Source organism: Haemorhous mexicanus, chromosome 1 (genome assembly GCF_027477595.1).
Source record: "Haemorhous mexicanus isolate bHaeMex1 chromosome 1, bHaeMex1.pri, whole genome shotgun sequence".
In the NCBI taxonomy this organism is placed as follows: domain Eukaryota; kingdom Metazoa; phylum Chordata; class Aves; order Passeriformes; family Fringillidae; genus Haemorhous; species Haemorhous mexicanus.
The window spans coordinates 26036050-26053566 of NC_082341.1; the positions used below are offsets into that span (position 1 = coordinate 26036050).

Below are 17517 nucleotides of genomic sequence, written 5' to 3' on the forward strand. Positions count from 1 at the left end.
GTCAATCCTTTGTCTCAGACTGATCCACAGCTTTGCTACTTATCCTGGAAAGTGTCTATTTTGGAGATTACCCACAAGTTCTCAGGAGAAGAAATACAAGATGGCATTATCAAGAGAATTACTCCTTCAATCTATTTCAGGGATTAACACCTAGAAAGAATTTCATACATCCTTAAAAGAAGCACAGGATAAATGGCATCTGTTACACAGTGAAGGCACCCTGCTATATTCATACACCTGGGAGGTGCTGAGAGGGGGAAAAAAATCATCCTGTTTGACTGTAATTATCTAACTTTAGTGCATAAACTACCATACAAGCCTCTCACGACTCAGTCCCTGTACAGATAGTGAATACAACCTCTGAAGAGCAATGCTGAGCACCTCAACCAAAGCCCCACCACTGTGCTCTGTGCACACAGAAATTATGCTTTTTACATTAGACACCTGAACTATAAAGATAAATCCTGCTGTGAGAGCATTGCTCTATTCCCCTTCTTTTAGAGCTAGCATTTCATGGTGGTCTGTTGAATTACTGTTTAAAAAAAAAAAAAAAAAAAGTCAGCAGCATACGGAATAATACCATCCTTGGGACATGGCCACATCCCATTAAGTTCCCTGGAATCAATTTTCTCTTTCACTACAAACACTTCTGGAACTAACATTTCTGCCACAGTTACTGCCATTTCCTTCTGGTCTCTCCCAAGGCCTATGAGACATCCCACAAAACTACACATTTATTAAATTTCATTTATTCATTTGTCTTGATCCTCAAAGAATTAACCTACTCTAGCATGCCCCCTACCCCTGCCAAAATTGACATGCAGAAGATTCCCAAGCACATACTTAAAACAACAGAAGTATCAGAGAAATTGGAGTCTGTTCTCCAAGGAGGTAGTTTGACCCAACACAACACACCTTTGTTTTTCAAGCTAGTGAACTGTGTGGAGAACAAACCACAGCAAAACCAGGAGGTATCTTAAATGACTAAGACTTGTGTGATTAGAGACACGCACCGTAAGAAACCATGTACAAGGCATGAAGAAACCTGAATGTTTCAGGTCTTCTTTCTGTCATTTTGTAGCACTACCTAGGCACTTATCTGCACACAGTACATCCAACCAAATGAGCAGCAGTACTACTGACACCTGTCTTTCACTCAATTTTACACTGACTCTATTTAATACTCTGTGTAGGGCATGTTTGGGTCACATCTATTGCAGAGAGTACTGTCAAGAGTTACTTTCTTAAAAACAACTGTCGTACTTCTAATTTCAGAAACCACAATTAATGTGGGAAATTATTCTACTTAAGTTCCTGGTGTAGTCTAAAGAAAGGATGATATCTGGGGCCATGTTTTAGCCAACCTGAAAAAGCAGAAATTTGGCACTGTCAACATGTTTTTTTAAACTTATTTTTGCGCCCACAAAGAGCAAGAACCAACTCAAGAGTTAGCATTCCTCTCTAAAAAATAATTTTGTGTCTATTTGGTACTATATATCTGTCATATGATTCAAAAAACTATCAGGTCAAAAGTACAGGTATAAGTGATCTCCTTTCTAGAGCATAAATGCATTGAAATGATATTTGAAATTGGGTTGGGGGTTTTCTTGGTTGTTTTTTAAACAGTTGAGAATGAAAAATTCCTAAACCCAGTGGAGTCTCAAAAACACTGATAAGAATGGCACGTGAAGTCACAACATGTTCATGTACAGTACATGTAGTCTCAGAACAAAATATTTCAAAAAAATGCTGGTAGGCCACAGGATTGATGAGCAAACAACAGCACTTTCTAGGTCAGTTCATTTGCACACAGAACTTTATCATTCACACAGAGATATTTAATCATACAAAAATTTAATTTTTAATTTCTTTTTCAGATTATACTGATTTTTCATCTGCTTATTGTGCAATAATGTAGGGACAGTACATAGTATCAGTTTCCCCTCTGAAAACATCTTTTACTTCACTAGTAAAGTCTATTTATGGAGAACAGTGAGACAACCAGGTAAGCATTGCAAGTACTACATGCATTTTATGGAAGAATAATTTGAGTATAAGTCATTGAATGGTAGGTCTAAGCTCAGTGCAAATGAGCAAAATTGGGGATATTTACTATGCAGTGCTTAATCTTTTTCTAAATGTAGACTTTCTTTATTTCTTCGAAATGACTATCAAATTGTTTTGTAATACACAGGTGTTCTCTTAGTTTAAGAACTACTATTTGTAAACTTAAGAGCTGAATATTACTCAATAAAATATCATATGGAACACTCACTGTACATAGATTATAAGAGACAAGATTGTTTTTCTGATGCACTCTACTTGTAGTCAGTGTAGAGTCTTAATATTGGAATATCGGGAAACTTTCCTCTTGTGAAACTATGGGAAAAGTAGTGAATGGACAAAAAAAAAAAGTCATTAAACTCCTGCATGTACACTATATTACATACGAACATATAAGGCTTTAGAACTTCCAACTAATGGCTCTCTTATTTAGATACCCTATTTGCTGGCACAGTCAACCTTCTCACATTTCTGCCTCCCTCCTGCCTTTTCATCCATTCAGAAGCCAGAAGGCAATGCCATTTATACCCAAGGGGAAACAATGCTGGAGGAGGGAACACAAGAAAATAATTTTCTCCAGATTGCCTTAGAGATTATTTCACATCTGCGGATAAGAGATTCGATTAGCAAAACAGCCTCAGCATGCGCAGCAACAACAATACAGGGCGATCTCCTCGCACCGCCCTTTGAGTAAACACCATCAGTGCAGGCTACCTATTCTCAGCAGACACACAGTCCACTCAACTTTTGTATTAGTGCTCTCAGTAATATCCTGGCACACCAGCTGACTGCTCCTAGAGCAGCGGTGATCCCTATGAAGCTACTTGCAAGATGGACCCAAGTACTGTTTCAGTGACTTGGTACAGACAGTTCTCAATGTTGACGCAAGCAATTGCATAACTGGTCAAAATGCCCCTCAGTTTGCCGTGGCTAACAATAGAAAAAGTACTGTGAGACTGCTATTACTAACAACACTTAAAAGGTCAAATTTCTTGTTCTTGACTCTTTGGTTCTTTCTCTAACAAACTTCATTCTCTGGGCTTTTGTATTTTTAATGTTTCTGCATCATGTGGTGTAATTTTGTCTCCAGAGTGATTTTATGGTTGAGAAGCAGCAAAACATAGAATAAACTACAGAGCAATACTCTTGGAGGTGATTTTGAAAAGACAAGTATTAAAAAGTCTTTGAGAGCACTTTTTGTCTTCTTGTTTATTTGAGATATTAGCACATTTTTCTTCTGCCAACTTGTACCAACAGCTTTCAACACTACTTGAAGACTGAAAAGAGCTGTTATTATTAATTTCTTCAAGAAAAGATGTGAGAAATCATCAGAACAATTTAACAACTGTGTAAAATATAGATAACAGAGACGAATTGGCAAGATGGTTGGGCTTGAAACTCTACTAAGCCAGGACAAAACACCCTAACACTGTAGTAGGGTTCAACAGGCATTTTACTTTGCACTATGTGATCTCCTTCACCCTCCACTAATATAAACTTCTAAAAGAAAAATGTTAATGACACCTCCCCCTTCCATAAACTCATAACTGGTCTTCTTGAATCTGCAAATCTGCAGTTTATATTTGAATCTCAACTCCAACAAACACAATAGAAGAAAGCATCATTATCTAAAATGCATTTAATTTTTTTCTCAACTGAAAAGGAAGCAAATTCCACTGATCAGCATCTAGATTCTTGAGTAAAGTGCTGGAAACTTTCTGGAAACAACAATGTTTCATGCATGACATTCTGACAGTGAAGAAACTAAAAAACTCATTTAGACTGAGGTTTGGCACTATTTAACTACCACATTATCTTCCAGTAGAGTGTGTAATGTGCAAAATGTGACTGGTTATACCAGTTATGGCAGTTCACTGCTCAAAAGATCTCTGTGGCTTGACACTAAATTCCTCCTTCAGTGGTATTAACATTAATCTTAAACTATTAAATTACTAAGTTTAAACCAATAGGCTGTTCCATCAGCAGTTAAAAAAAAAACCTGCTGAAGTCTACATGAAGTGTTGCTGGTTGTCATGCTAAGTACCAGTAAGAACTGCAGCTTCTAGATCTGTGCCAGATAGCACTGTCAAGGGGTTCTTCCACTCCCTATTTGAGAACGCTGGATAGATGAAGTGGAAAGAGTGGATTATCAAAAATTCAGATAAAAAGAACACAACCAAATGCCACCTGCACTGCAGATGCCAAAATCTAGCCCACTGTTTTCTCTGTTCAACAGTTTGGAAAAGTGATCAAACAGTTTTGTCCTTACGAGAGAGAACACAAGAACAGTTTATTTCCAAGAAGTCTGAAACAAGGGCCACAGCTGCTTTCTGAGGCCCAAATTAAATAAAATCTATCCAGAAACTGAAAGAAAGAGGACAACACAATTAAACATGGGGAGAACAAAGGCAAACAAACAGATGTTTAATGGAAATAAAAAGGTCATCTTGGTTTAAAGCAAGGCTTCTAGGCTGGGAGAAAATATCACAAACAACCAAGAGAAGAACAACTCCAATGCCGAGCTTCCAAAATACTACCACAATGTAATTTGGCGGTAGGGGGCTAAAGGATGCAACCGTGAGATTACCAGAGTCAATTTCACATCTACACCTCTGAACTAAGGCAAGCCTGAATTACTGCTTTAAGAGGGGTCACACAGATCCTTGAGGCTATCAGCTTTACGCAAAACAGTGTGAAACAGAAGACTTATTTACACATGGCACTGAACAAATACATCATGATATTGACAAATAACACACTGCCCTTCACCCCTTACTGCTACTAAAAACTGACCTGATGTTTCAAGCAATATCCGATTTTTCTATTTTCTTCTAAAAGACTATAGCAGCTTTCATGGGTCAGGTGGATGGATGTAAAATAAATCTGATTACCAAGATGAACCTTTCACAAATTATAAGCTTTAAACCATAAACGTGGGGTTCTTGAATTGCCATTTCACCTGCTGTTACTGCCTCGGTCCTCGTTCGAGACCTGACATTACCTGCCCAGAGGATGCCCTGCCACCCCTCTCCACCCGGCTGGTCCCGGGAGGGTTCGGAGCTCAGCCGGGCAACCTGCGCCTCAGCCCGGCAGCCAAGCCGGAAACCGCCGCGGAGAGCCGGCCGTTTCCCTCCCCGCTTCCAGCGGGCAGAGCGCCAGGGAGGATGTACGGGAGGCACAAACGGATAAATGCAATAATCATGGCGAGACAACCGCACGGCAGGAGGGGGAACACAAGGCAAAAGGAGGGACAGATGCCATCTTGAGCCTCGGAAATTTCGCTCTGAACGGGTCCGCCCGTGGATACAGCGCTGACGGGCACCAGCTCCGCAGGCCCGGCGGCCGCGCCGCCTCCCTCGCCCCGAGCGGGCTGCTCGCGGGGGAGGCGGCGCCCACCCCGCGCTGGTACCCGCGGCACCGGCTCTCCCCGCCCGGCCCTAGCAAGGAGACCAGCGAGCCCCCCCTTCCCGCACTCACCTTGCGGAGGGAAGGGCCGAGCCGCAGACGCCGCCGCCCCTCCAGGTGTTCCAGCGCCGCCGGCGTCAGCGCGGCCAGCGGAGCCGCCTGTGCCGGCGCGGGCGCCCCCGCAGCGGGGCGGAGCCGCCGCCCGGCCCGGCCCAGCCCAGCCCGGCCCCCGAGCCGGGAGGGCGCGGCCGCCAGGTCCGCGGAGCTGGGGCCGGCCACTGCCCGGTCGTGGCCAGGGTAGGGACTCGTTTCCTCCTGCTTTTCCTGCAGCGCTGCGAGGGAAGCGGGGGGAGAGTCACCCGGGTTGGGGCCCCGATCTCCGCCTCGGCAAAGCCCCAAGCCCCGTGCCTTCGCCCCAGCCTGCTGGGGAGCGCAGGTGTCCCGCGAGGAGCAGCAAGGAAATACTAAAATGTTTTGGTTGTCATAAATAGCTGCCATCGAGGTAGTGGAAACTCGGAGGAAAAGGCCCTTTAACGTCGCAGGCAGGCGCCAGTGTCGGGGGAGGGGGTCAGGAGAGCGTTGGTTTTGAGCTCATGTCGGAATTGGGTCATTGGGGTTGTGTGAGAGCTTTCTGAGTAAAGGAGGTGGATTTGAAGCTGATTTCAGAGCTTGAAATGGGGAGTAGAGTTCACAGGTGGCATTTAGAAATGAAGTAGAAGGAGAAATGGAGAGCAGCGAGATCGTGTGAAAAACGATCCCACTTAAATGGGGCAGTGTTATCTTACCGGTGTGACAGAGCAGAAGTGTAAGCACGACGCAGGGCGTGAAAGCAGGAATGCAGAAGAGGTTGGGTTAATAGGGCCCCAGAAAAGGGTTGAAGAAGAGTGGACAGGAGGAAGCTGTGGAAAATGAAGAGAGGAGAACGGTGGTAGTGAGGCATCATTTTCTGAACCTTACAGAGGTCCCAAGCACTCATGTCAGTGTCTCCATGTTTCTGTGAGGCGGAGCTGAGCTACTTCGCTGGAAGTCACAGATCTATAAGTACGAGATGTTTTCAGCAACAGGGACTGTGCTGTGAGACAGTGACTGTGAAAAAGACTTGGGATCCTAAGGGGTAGAGAGCTAGGCATGCTATCCCTGAGCTCTGAAGAAATCAACTGGGATAATTTAACACTATATATTGTGAGGAATTTCAGGTATCATTTGGGAGCTCGTTTAGTTTCCTTGTTTAGCATTAGTGTGACCACTAACAGCAGGTCATACCCTCAAGCATGGTGTATGTAGCACAGAGAGTGTGTTGACAAACAAGAATGGTTTTATGACAAGAAATACAGGATTGTTTCCCAGAACTAGAGAAACCAATAGGACAGGTTTTGTGTTAAAGCAAAGTAACAGCAAGAAAATATTTTCATGCAAGACAAATCTCCTAATGGGGTCCTCCATCTTGCAGAAAAATGTATAACGCAACTGAAAGCTTGGAATAAAGGAAACCTGGTGTAAAATATCTCATTTACTTTTGGATGTTATACTTTAAACACCCTTCAGCTGCCTTGTTATTCTAGAGCTCTCTTTAGAGCAAATATAAAAAGATGCATTTTTAGGGTGTGGTTTTCTGGTTTATTTTAGTTTCCAGTGAGATTAATCATTCTCTGGACAGGGGTTCCCACGACTGAAAGAGTAACAGGCTGAAGTGTAAATACTTGCATTAGACATATTGCCCCATTAGTCAAATAAATTTGAGGTATTACTGGTTTTGAGAGAAAAAATGTTCATGGAGCTCTTACCTTACCAAAGGGAAGTGGTGCTAATAAGTGACAAAAGGTTTCTCTGCAGTGGATGAGGATCTGGGATCTCTTCAGCCACGTCTGGCATTGGGATTTGATAGCTTTTATTTTCTCAGAGAACATGAAGAATCTGTTGTGTCTTGTAGTAGTATTTACATGTGCAAATCTTCTAGAGGAAGATGTAAAAAGAAAATATCACAGAATGTAAGGAATTACTTTAGCCATTGCAGGAGCAGAACCAAGACAAAGAGCAAAGAGATTTTTTGTTTTTTTGTAAATTTACAAGTATAATTTTTCTTTGCTCCACGCTAAGGAAGAGAGAAAATAATCCTGAATAAACCTTGTTTCTGCAAAATCACTGTATTTTTGTAATTATGGAACTATTTTTATGCCAATATTTATGTATGTATGTGAATTTACCAAAAATCAGGACTCAGGCTAGCTCATTTCTCATATACTTTAGGACTACATCCTGCAAATTATAGACAACTTTTGGCTTTGTCCATCTTAATGTCTCAAACCATTAGCTGAGATTACTATATAACTTCAAAAATTAGTTTTAAAGCTTTATTCCTCACTGAAGGGAAGGCATTTCTTAATCTTTTCTCATGTTTCATGTAGTTTATCACCAGATGTAAATGTTATAAATATAAGCAAGTGCCATCTGGTTGTTCTAGCGCCTCTCTTATCTCCCATGGAGATATTTTTAGGGCAGCAGAAATACAGAAATGTAACTAAAACAGTTAATGTAAGTAATATTTGAAATAAGGTGTACTTTCTACTTTTCACAAGCTTAGTTCTTTGATAAAGCTGACTGGATGCATGAAGTACCTTGAAGCATGATGCTTCATACTTTCTGCTACTAACAATTTTTCCCCATTTGAGCATCAAAATACTCCGGGTTACTTCAATTAACTAAGCAGTTGTTTCCCTGACCTTAAAAAAGTTCATTTCTGCTGTTCCATAGAACACCTCATCCTCTCTCAAGCTGAGATTGTTTGGGTGACATCACTAAAATTGCCATAAAATGCAAGTAAAGATGAAGTACATCCCTCTGAGGTGTGACATGACTGATCATGTCACAGTTGAAAAGATCACTTTTTATGGTAGAGAAATGACTTTCCAAGGCCCCAATCGCACAAACCCAGAGCTTTTGAAAGACTGAGGCAGCGATTAGTTTTAGCCCTTATCTTGTAAGCTTTTTTTTGCATCTGAGCTTTGTGTTGCACTTTGATCCAGCTGCATTTAATTTTTAAAAAGACAAATAAAGATTCCCATGTTGATTCAGTGAGACTCACCATCCAGTTGTATTTACTGTACCACATGGCTACTATGGCATACTATGGGATATGCTATCCTTGTCACTCAAATTGATACATTCTCAGGTGTTCTGTGCTGTCTGTATAAAATAAAGCTAAAAATGTGTCTGGTGGTTTTTGGCTTATTATATTCATTAAGTAATGAGATTTTATTTCAAATAAGAAAATGGAAACCAGAATGAGAGAGTAAACTAGAAACTAGATATTCAAGGATTTTGGAAGTCCAGTGGTAGTGCCCTGTTTTTCAGTTGAAGCAATAGAAATGACATCTTCCAATTTGTATATATTATTTTCTTAAGGTTTCTTAATGTGCTGTTATTCTGTCCCCCATTTATATGTATATGGGAATTAGTAACTTCAGAAACTTCAATAGCATTAGGTATCCTAGAAACAGCATTGAAGGTTTCTCATCTTCCCTGGAAAGTAACATTATTATTGTTTTCTCTTAATCTTCTTCTTCTTCTTCTTCTATTAAAACTTTCACATATTAAGATGGTTTTTAATCCTCTCATGTCATTTGCCCTCTGTTTCTTTTCCACATAAGGAAGTACAGTCTTTTAATGTTTTGTTTTATGGACATAGTCACTGCTTGCTTGAGTTTCTGCTCAAAATTTAGAAATCAAGATGAGGGAAATGATGCTTCCCTTAAACTTCCTCAAGTTCCTCATATGAATATTTTCAGTCTTTTTTGTCCTCTCTTATCTAACTGCTGGTCTTTTAATTTTCCTGCCACATTGCTGTTTGTTTTCAAATTTCTTAGCAAAAATCTGTCTAGTTTAAAGGTGTTTGTGTTCTGCTGTTTTGCATTTTTTTTTACAGTTTCTATGATTTAGCTCTGAGCTTGTATTGTTTGTGTGACTATTCCAGTTTAGTGATCTGCTGAAAACCTTTAGCCTATTGTCATCTTCAGCGATTTACTTAATTAGTAATTTTTTTCTCCTTTCCTAAACTGGAAAATACAGAATCACAGGATGATTTGGGTTGGGATTGGAAGAGATCTCTGGGATAATCTGGTCCAGCTCCTCCTGCTAAAGCAGACTCCCCTAGGGCATGTTGCACAGGATTGTGTGCAGGTGGATTTTCAGTATGTCCAGAGAAGGAGGCTCCAGAACCTCTCCATGCAGCCTGTTCTGTTGCTTGGTCACTCTCAAAGTGAAGTTTCCCCTCATATTCTTATGGAATTTCCTGTGTTTCAGTTTGTGCCTGTTGTCCCTGATATCTTCTCTGATAGCAGAGGCCCTGAAATGACAGCCAAGTGTAGAGTTAGAGGGCTCCAGGTTAAAGTGGTGCCAGCATCTCTGACCATCAAGGTAGGACCAAAACTGCCAAATAGGCAGTCCAATAGGACTCAGCCTATCATGGCTTTCATGATGTCCAGTCATCATTACTTTCCTATGGTTCTTAAGACTTAAAATTAAAACAGTTCTGAGTGGAAGGGCTTGCCTGGACTTTTTCTTCATGCAGGTTTGTGCTCATTTTTAGGTACTGTCTGAAGTCGAAATATAATATTGCTGTCCAGTGCTGGTTCATATGCTCTTTTTGGCAATTCCTGATCAGTGAGCTGTGCAATACTCTTCTTTCCCTTTGTCTGGTTTGCACTGAACATTGTTGTACATTCTTCCACTATGCTCCACTGTTTGTCTCCTTTATTGTCAGTATCCAGCTTCCTGGATACTCTTGCAAACAGCACACAGGGTATTCTTTCCTGTCAAATACTTTTCATTTGAATGACAGGAATGGAGCATGTGGAGTGGCTATCTATTTTTTATACCTGACATTTTGAATCAAAAGAACTGTGTTAAGTAATCTGTTGTTTAGATGGAACTGGTATTTGCAGAATTCACCAGAGAATTAGCAAGGCATTCAAGAGCCAGGTTTATCCTTAATAAGACAAGTAGACAGTAGGGAAAGGAGAATGGGCACTGTGGCAATTTGCACAATTTGATTTTCATATGAGAACAATAATATTTTTAAAAATCTTCTTCTGAAGTATTTACTCGGAAATATTAATTTGGACGCACACACTCTGCAGTCATGGGTTGTATTCTGAAATGCATATGTACTTGAACTGAGATCATCTCCTGTGGACTTGGATAAGCAATTTGATCCCTGCAGTAAACAATGAATTTATTTTATTATAGTCTGCAACAGTATTATTGAATAATCCCCAAACTCCTTTCCCAAAGAAGCTTACAGTCTGAAAGAAAATGCAAAATGGGAGAGAGACAGCAAGAATCACTGCTTTTGCTTTGTAAATGAGAAACTGAGACACAGATAAAATGATTTGTCAGCGAAAACTGATGACAGAACTGGCCAAGGGTTCTTACACTGATTTATCATTGCCTTTAGCTATCCCATCTTCCAGTGATTCCAAAGGCTAACGATTCATAAGATGGGCTTGCTTTTTCCACAGGTTTGGGAATGAGAAAGGAGCAGGGTACTGACAGAAACCATGTTTAATAAATAGAACTTCTTTGAAGGATGGTATATCAATAAAACAGCTCTTCATTGAATAGATTTTCACAGTAGCAATATGAATACATTTTCTATTAAGTTCCTTTCTTTAGAAGACAATAATATAGTAAATACAGGCTGAGGCTCCCAGATGTTTCCATGTTCACTTTGATGCATTCGTGAGAGCTGTTCCATATAAAGACAAACATTTTGAAACAGTCATTAAAATATTCTGGCCCATTAGGAATATGAGTCACCTAATTTTTAAAGCTCTCCTGGAGATGTTTCATATGTTAGGAGTGTAAGTCTACTAAAAAAGAATCTGGCAGCTGTTGTCCTGTGTACTGTAGATATTGCTAATTCTCAAATGTCTGAGAAGAATTCCACTACATCAGAAAATAAATTTGCAGCACAATAACTATTGCAAGCAACTACAGAGTTTGATTCACTTTCAACCTCTCATGTATTACATAAACACTTTTGTCATAAAATGTATACTTACTGAATTTCCTGAAAGTATGACTTTTAATACTTAGCAAGCAATATTATGGCTTGGTACAAATTTGAATATTGACTTTGAGATATTGAAATTCTGAACAATCCATCTGCAGATAATTTAAAATGGTTGATTTTTTTTCCCCCCAAAACATGTTAATATTTGAGTTTGTAAATTTTTTTGCTTGAAAAGAAACTATGATTTAAATAATCTCTGAGATTTCAATGGCTTGAATCAGATGTTCCAGTGCTGTATAATCTCTTTGCCCTTCAAGGCAGTATGCACTGGCTGTCTCAAGATAGCTGTTTTGAGATAGAAGATACTTTTCAGTTCCTTATGACACATGGACTTTATGTTATTTTTGCCATTTAATGGAAAAAATGGTGGCATTGCTTGAGAAACAGATCATTGGTGGAGTTTCATCTTCTAATATGCAGAGATTTCTTATCTGACAAAAAAATACCTTTTCCAATCTATTTTTTTTTTCAGTGGTGCCAACAGGAATCATGAGGGCTACTTATCTGAAAATATGGCTTAGTCCAACTTCAGTATATGTTTGCATTTGAAAAACAAGTCACTTAATTTTCTAAGGTACAATTTTTTAAGTGATGGAAAACAGAAATTATTACTGAAAACTTGATTTTTCCAACCCTTTTCATACTATGCCATTGAAAAAACACCTCACCTCATCATAAATGTAATTATTGATCTGAACAGAGAAAAAAAAATGGAAGTATTGTTCTAAATAGAAAAAGTATTCATCAAAATACTGCTGCATCTCTCATTCAGCAATGACTTTTCTCTTCCTCTTTTGTGAACAGCATGAATCATTTGTCCCAGGAGATAAGCTATACCCTCAATGAGATTCAATTTTCTGTTTCTGCTGTTGATTTTTTTCCCATCCATTTTTTCCCATCCATATGTATATTCCACAGAACTAAAAAGATGTGTATACTTCCTGCATGTTACCATGAGATTGTTTTCAGTCTGGTTCTACGAGAAGTGTTCTGGTATCTGCAGAACATTTGACAAAGGTGAAACTGTTGTGGGCAATAAACCAGTTTGCTCACTAGGTTGATGTGCTCAGCTAATTCCTGCTGAAGAGAGATAAACATTGACTTGGAATATACACTAAAATTAAAGTCTTGAGCTTCAGCTTCTCTCTAAGGCAGTGTTTGAAAAAACGCTCTCAAATTCCATATACTGGTAGTATGAACACTTAAAATATTCTGTAATTTTTGAGAAATCATATTTTGTTTATTGTGAAAGCACAGTAGATAGATTATTTGTCATTTTGAGTTATTGACAACATAGATAATCTTAATACTTTTAGAGATAAAGCCTGATAATATTTGCTGTTAAAGCAAGTTTAAAAATTTGCTGGTTTTTAAAGCCAGTTAAAGCCAGTACCACAGTATATTTCTGTCCTGAGCTGCTTTAGTGAAAAATCTGTCAGCTTTTCCATTTCATTCATTTCAATTCTCACCAGGGTATAATTTGGCTTATAATACGTATTATTGGTAGTTTTCATTGCGTTAGCATTTGGAAATGCAAAATATGTTGTTTTCTCACAGCTCTACTTCTTATCTATTGCCTCTACAGCACAAGAATTCATTAGACTGAATTCTGGAAAATAAAATATTCAGGGCTAGACTGTTCCTTTCAGCACAGCCCTGATCCATGAATGGTGTGCAATCTGTGCAGCTTGAAGACATTGTGCCTTTGAGACACTCTCCTCTGGTGTAGTTCGGTCTTCCCGCTGGTCAACACCAGCTCATTTTAAGTTCATTTAAAAGAGGTGCTTCCTAAGCAGTGTAAAGAAGAGAAAACTCAATGTATTCCCCTTCCCAATGAACCTGTGCAGTGAAAAGTATTGTGTTTGCTACTTCTGCATGCTAGAATACAAGATTTCAGTAACTTGTTCATTAGTACAAAGGCAGACCTTTTACACACCTAGCTGCTCTAATAGAGGCACACAATGTTATCTTTCCTTTTTGAAAATGCAATTTAAAAGTTTTTGGCTAGCTAGCTGTCTTTTTATGTTTGATGATATGTGTTATAGGGATGAACAAGTCATAACAGTGCAAAATTTCACTGAATGCATTCATTGTGGCTAAGAAAAAAATTAGCATTTGAGTCCCTTAAACTTCGAGTTCAATCTAAAGTCTTGATGACTTCAATGACTGCTGATTCAAGATCTTGTACTCCTTCTGTTGATGTGGTTGTAGAATTTCAGGTCCATTGAACTCAGTTCTGTTCTTGAGCTTTTTTCATGAGCTTCTTAAAACTGAAATAAATGCAACATAAACAGTCTAAAACAAACTGTAATAGTCTCACTTTGACCAAATCAAGATGCATTTATGCATCTGTAGCATCATCTCCCAGATTTACGTGTCTCTTTCAAGCCAGCAAAAGCAATGCATAACCAAATATTTAATCTGACTAAAGCTGAAGACATTGAGCTATTCAGCCACAGCAAACACACACTACAAAACATGACCAATTAAAAAAAAAAACAAAACAAACCAGAAAACAAAGAAGCAATTGAAAATATTTTTCTTTCCTATTGGTTTTATATCTACATTTAAAAAGCTTTTTGTAAGCTACAGAAGAATGTGTAAAATCATAAGGGTCTCTTGGTAGTTGTTGGCAAGAGCTGTTTGCAGGCCTCCCAAGTGTCTGTTCTTTGTGGCAGAATCCCAGTGAAGGAAGTGCTATCCACGCTAGAGAGGAGCTAAGGACCATTTTTAGGCATGATGAACATACTCTGGTTCATTGGACAGGCTGGGATGCTGGCTGGTGTCATGGAGGGGGTGCTATCTGTTATCCTGGAGAGGCTGTGATGACTAGGGGGTATTTCTGATGGTTTGGAAAAGGCAAACATTAAGCCTGTGTTCATGAAGGGCCATGCAGAAAGGTGACCAAGGAGGTGCAGCCTGCTCTGCCTGGCTTCAGTCTCTAGGATGATCACGGAGAAAATCCTTCTGCAGGCCATTTCCATGCTCTGAAAGGCAAATAACACAATTAGAAACAACCAGTATGGATTTGCCAGGGATAAGTCATCCCTGAGCAATTTGATAGCTCTCTGTGATTAAACAGCTGTCCCTGTTAGTGACTGAGATAGAGCAAGGGATGTTGTATGCTTTTACTTTAATAGGCTTATGTTAAAGTCTGCCATGGCATCCTTATAAGCCAAATTAGATATGGGTGGATTACAAGGTGACTGGAAAACTGGCTTAATCGCTAGGCTCAAAGAGTCACTGGCTTGAAGTTCAGGTAGCCACTAGTGTAGCTCTTCTGCAGTTGATCATGGACTAACTTGTTTAATGTGTTAGTTTATAACCTGGATGATGGGTAGAAACACCCTGAGCAAGTTCATGGCTGCCACTAAATTGGAGAAAACAGCTGATACATTTGAGGGCAAAGCTGCTGCATAGGGGTGTTTTGAAAAACTGGACAAAGAGGTTGATGTGCTGCTTAATATGTGTGTCTTCAGGGTAGATGCACATACCTAGGCTTACCTTAGGACAGATATTATACAGGAAAGGTTTATTATCTCTTTTGCAGTATGACTTAATTATGATGAAGTACTTTAAGTATTGAAACATTATTCCTGTTTAATAGAACTATTTATCAGTGACATGAAAAATGATTGTCATTGTTCAAATCTCTGAACAACAGTATGCCCTGTCTGGCTCTCAAGATATGAAGCAGAACATCTACCACATAATGCTTTTCCTGAAATGGAAAAGCACAGAACAAACTTTAGCATATAATTACATACATTTCAGTGTTGTACAAGTGTGTAAACACTGCTACTTGCTCCCTCTTTCATCACACCAATGTGAAATTCTTCTGTTACATTACTACAAATGTGAAGTGAATGGACTTAATTGTTTCAGGTATATGTTTCTAACTGAAGTCAGAATTTGACTTATGGAACTAGAATAATCAAACACCAAAATAATTGAAAAACATTCATTGATCTTTAATCTATCAAGCAAATATGACTGTTTTATGGAGAATCACAGTAAGAGCAATGGGTCTTTCTTTTATAAGGCTTATACTCAAGTTCAGTAGGAATTGATTGAAAGAAGTCCTGATATTTGGCATGGATAGGAGGCAAGATTAGGCACTCTGTTGTGGCAGTTACAACCAGCATACCTTTGTAACGTGAATTTTAATTTTTTTAAAATTGGGTTCTGTGACTGAGGAAGGGCACTGTTACCAAGAAGAAATAGAACTGTTTTTTGGCGAGGAAATAATTTTGTATGTCTAGTTCTCTCCACCTCTCTGAAAAAAAGAAAAGGCTTATTTAATTGCAGCATATAAAAGTGCTTTTTTTTCCATTTCGGCATAGAAATATGAGCTTAATGTTATCACCATTTTTAACATTTTATCTTGTATACTTTTCTAGAAGGATGCCATTCTCTAGCCCTATCCCTAGAAAGCAGTAATATATCAGTGTGAAAGAATTGTGCAATTTTTTGCATATTGTCTTTTTGAACAAAACTAAACTTTGAGTATTTTGCATGAACATAGACTTACATTGTATTAACCTTTATCTGTAATGACAAATATAACATCTTAGGTGTTTTCAACTAAAATTTAATCAATTAGAGCCATTTTTTCCCTGGGGTTGGTATTCATTAGTGCAACTCAATTTCTAAACTCCAGTCTGCTGAAAATAATGAAACTAGATCAATAGAGTTGTGTTTAATGGCTTGTGTTATACAGCTCATCTGCAAGGGCTCTAAACGTACATTTTCATAAGATCTGCATTACTCAACTCATTGACCAGAGTGTGATGATGAGCTAATACTGTTATTTTTAGTTCCTGCAGGTTTCAACCAAGGCATTTTGGAGATAAAGAGCTGGAAGGAATGACTGCACTGAACAGGGATGCAGGATGCATTATGAATGATTTTTAAGTTCTGTTTTTCAGGAATGGGAGTTACAAAGTTAGTTGAGTAGTGTTGCAATTGCGATTTCCTAATTTTAATGACTCCAGTTTATAACCTCGGGACTATGCCCATTTTCATGTTTTCATGGACTGTGTCCATTGGCTAAAGGAGCAAAGAAATTGCACTGCTCTGTGAGACCTGTGTGCTGTCCTGTGTCGAGCCACAGCCAGCACTAGGGGACAATGCAAAGACCTGTACAGGAGCTGGTTGCAGGTCACATATAAATCTTAGCCTAATCCCTGAATTGAAAATCACAACCATGATGTTTTCTTATTTCTGCCAGTTTGTCACTCGTATTGACCATTACAACCCTGATATCACTAGTATATAGACATGGTAAGGATTACTCAGAGCTAGGAAGTGCCTTTGCTGTATCTCATTTCTTTTCTAAGAAAAGCAATATCAATATTTTAAGTCTCCCTTTGTAAAACTCCTTCTCCCTTTTTTTTGCTTCCATTCTTCTCTGAATGCCCTGTAATTTTAGAGTGGGCTCCTTGAGAGGCTGTGTGTGAGCAGATGCACACCCAATGCAGGGAGGGCTGTTTCTGTGACTTGTATAACAGCCTCCTGATGTTTGCTGATTTCCCCTAGCCCTTTCCTCACACCACCTGCCAATTTGTCTGTTTTTTTGGAGAAGAGGCGCCCATTAAGGTTATAAAATTAATTATCCTTGTTCCATTCCTAGTTGGATTTTTTTTGATTCAGAGGAGATTGTGACTGATACAAAGGAAACCTGCTTTCTTAACACTCTTTGCTTTGCTGGCCACGTGTTCTTAAAGATGTTAGAAATTTACATGAAGAACCTGGTTGAGTGCCTCTTAATGAACCTTATTGGCTCAGATCCAAACTGTTTTAAATAACTAGGAAAGTAAATATGGGGCCCCACAGGATATTTTCAAAGGCACAAAAGACAGTTAGCTCGCAGGACTGATCTAAGGCTTTCTCCAACTAAGTCACTAAAAAAGCCCTATACCTAGGTAACTTTACACAAACTGAAAAATGTGGTCAATAGATACCGGCATATTTCTGCA

General features: G+C 39.2%; 1 protein-coding gene across 5 annotated transcripts in view; it reads right to left on the reverse strand.

Annotated features, from left to right (window-relative positions):
• ICA1 (islet cell autoantigen 1) overlaps nt 1–5667 on the reverse strand; it is a 66255-nt gene extending 60588 nt beyond the window's left edge. For 4 of the 5 annotated variants that reach the window (XM_059843756.1, XM_059843748.1, XM_059843729.1 and 1 more), the window contains exon 1: nt 5542–5661. The gene's annotated coding sequence lies outside the window, so the exon portion shown is untranslated. Of the gene's footprint in view, nt 1–5541 lie in introns of all 5 variants that reach the window. The other variant, XM_059843720.1, reaches the window with a different exon arrangement.
• Nucleotides 5668–17517: the final 11850 nt, after the last annotated feature.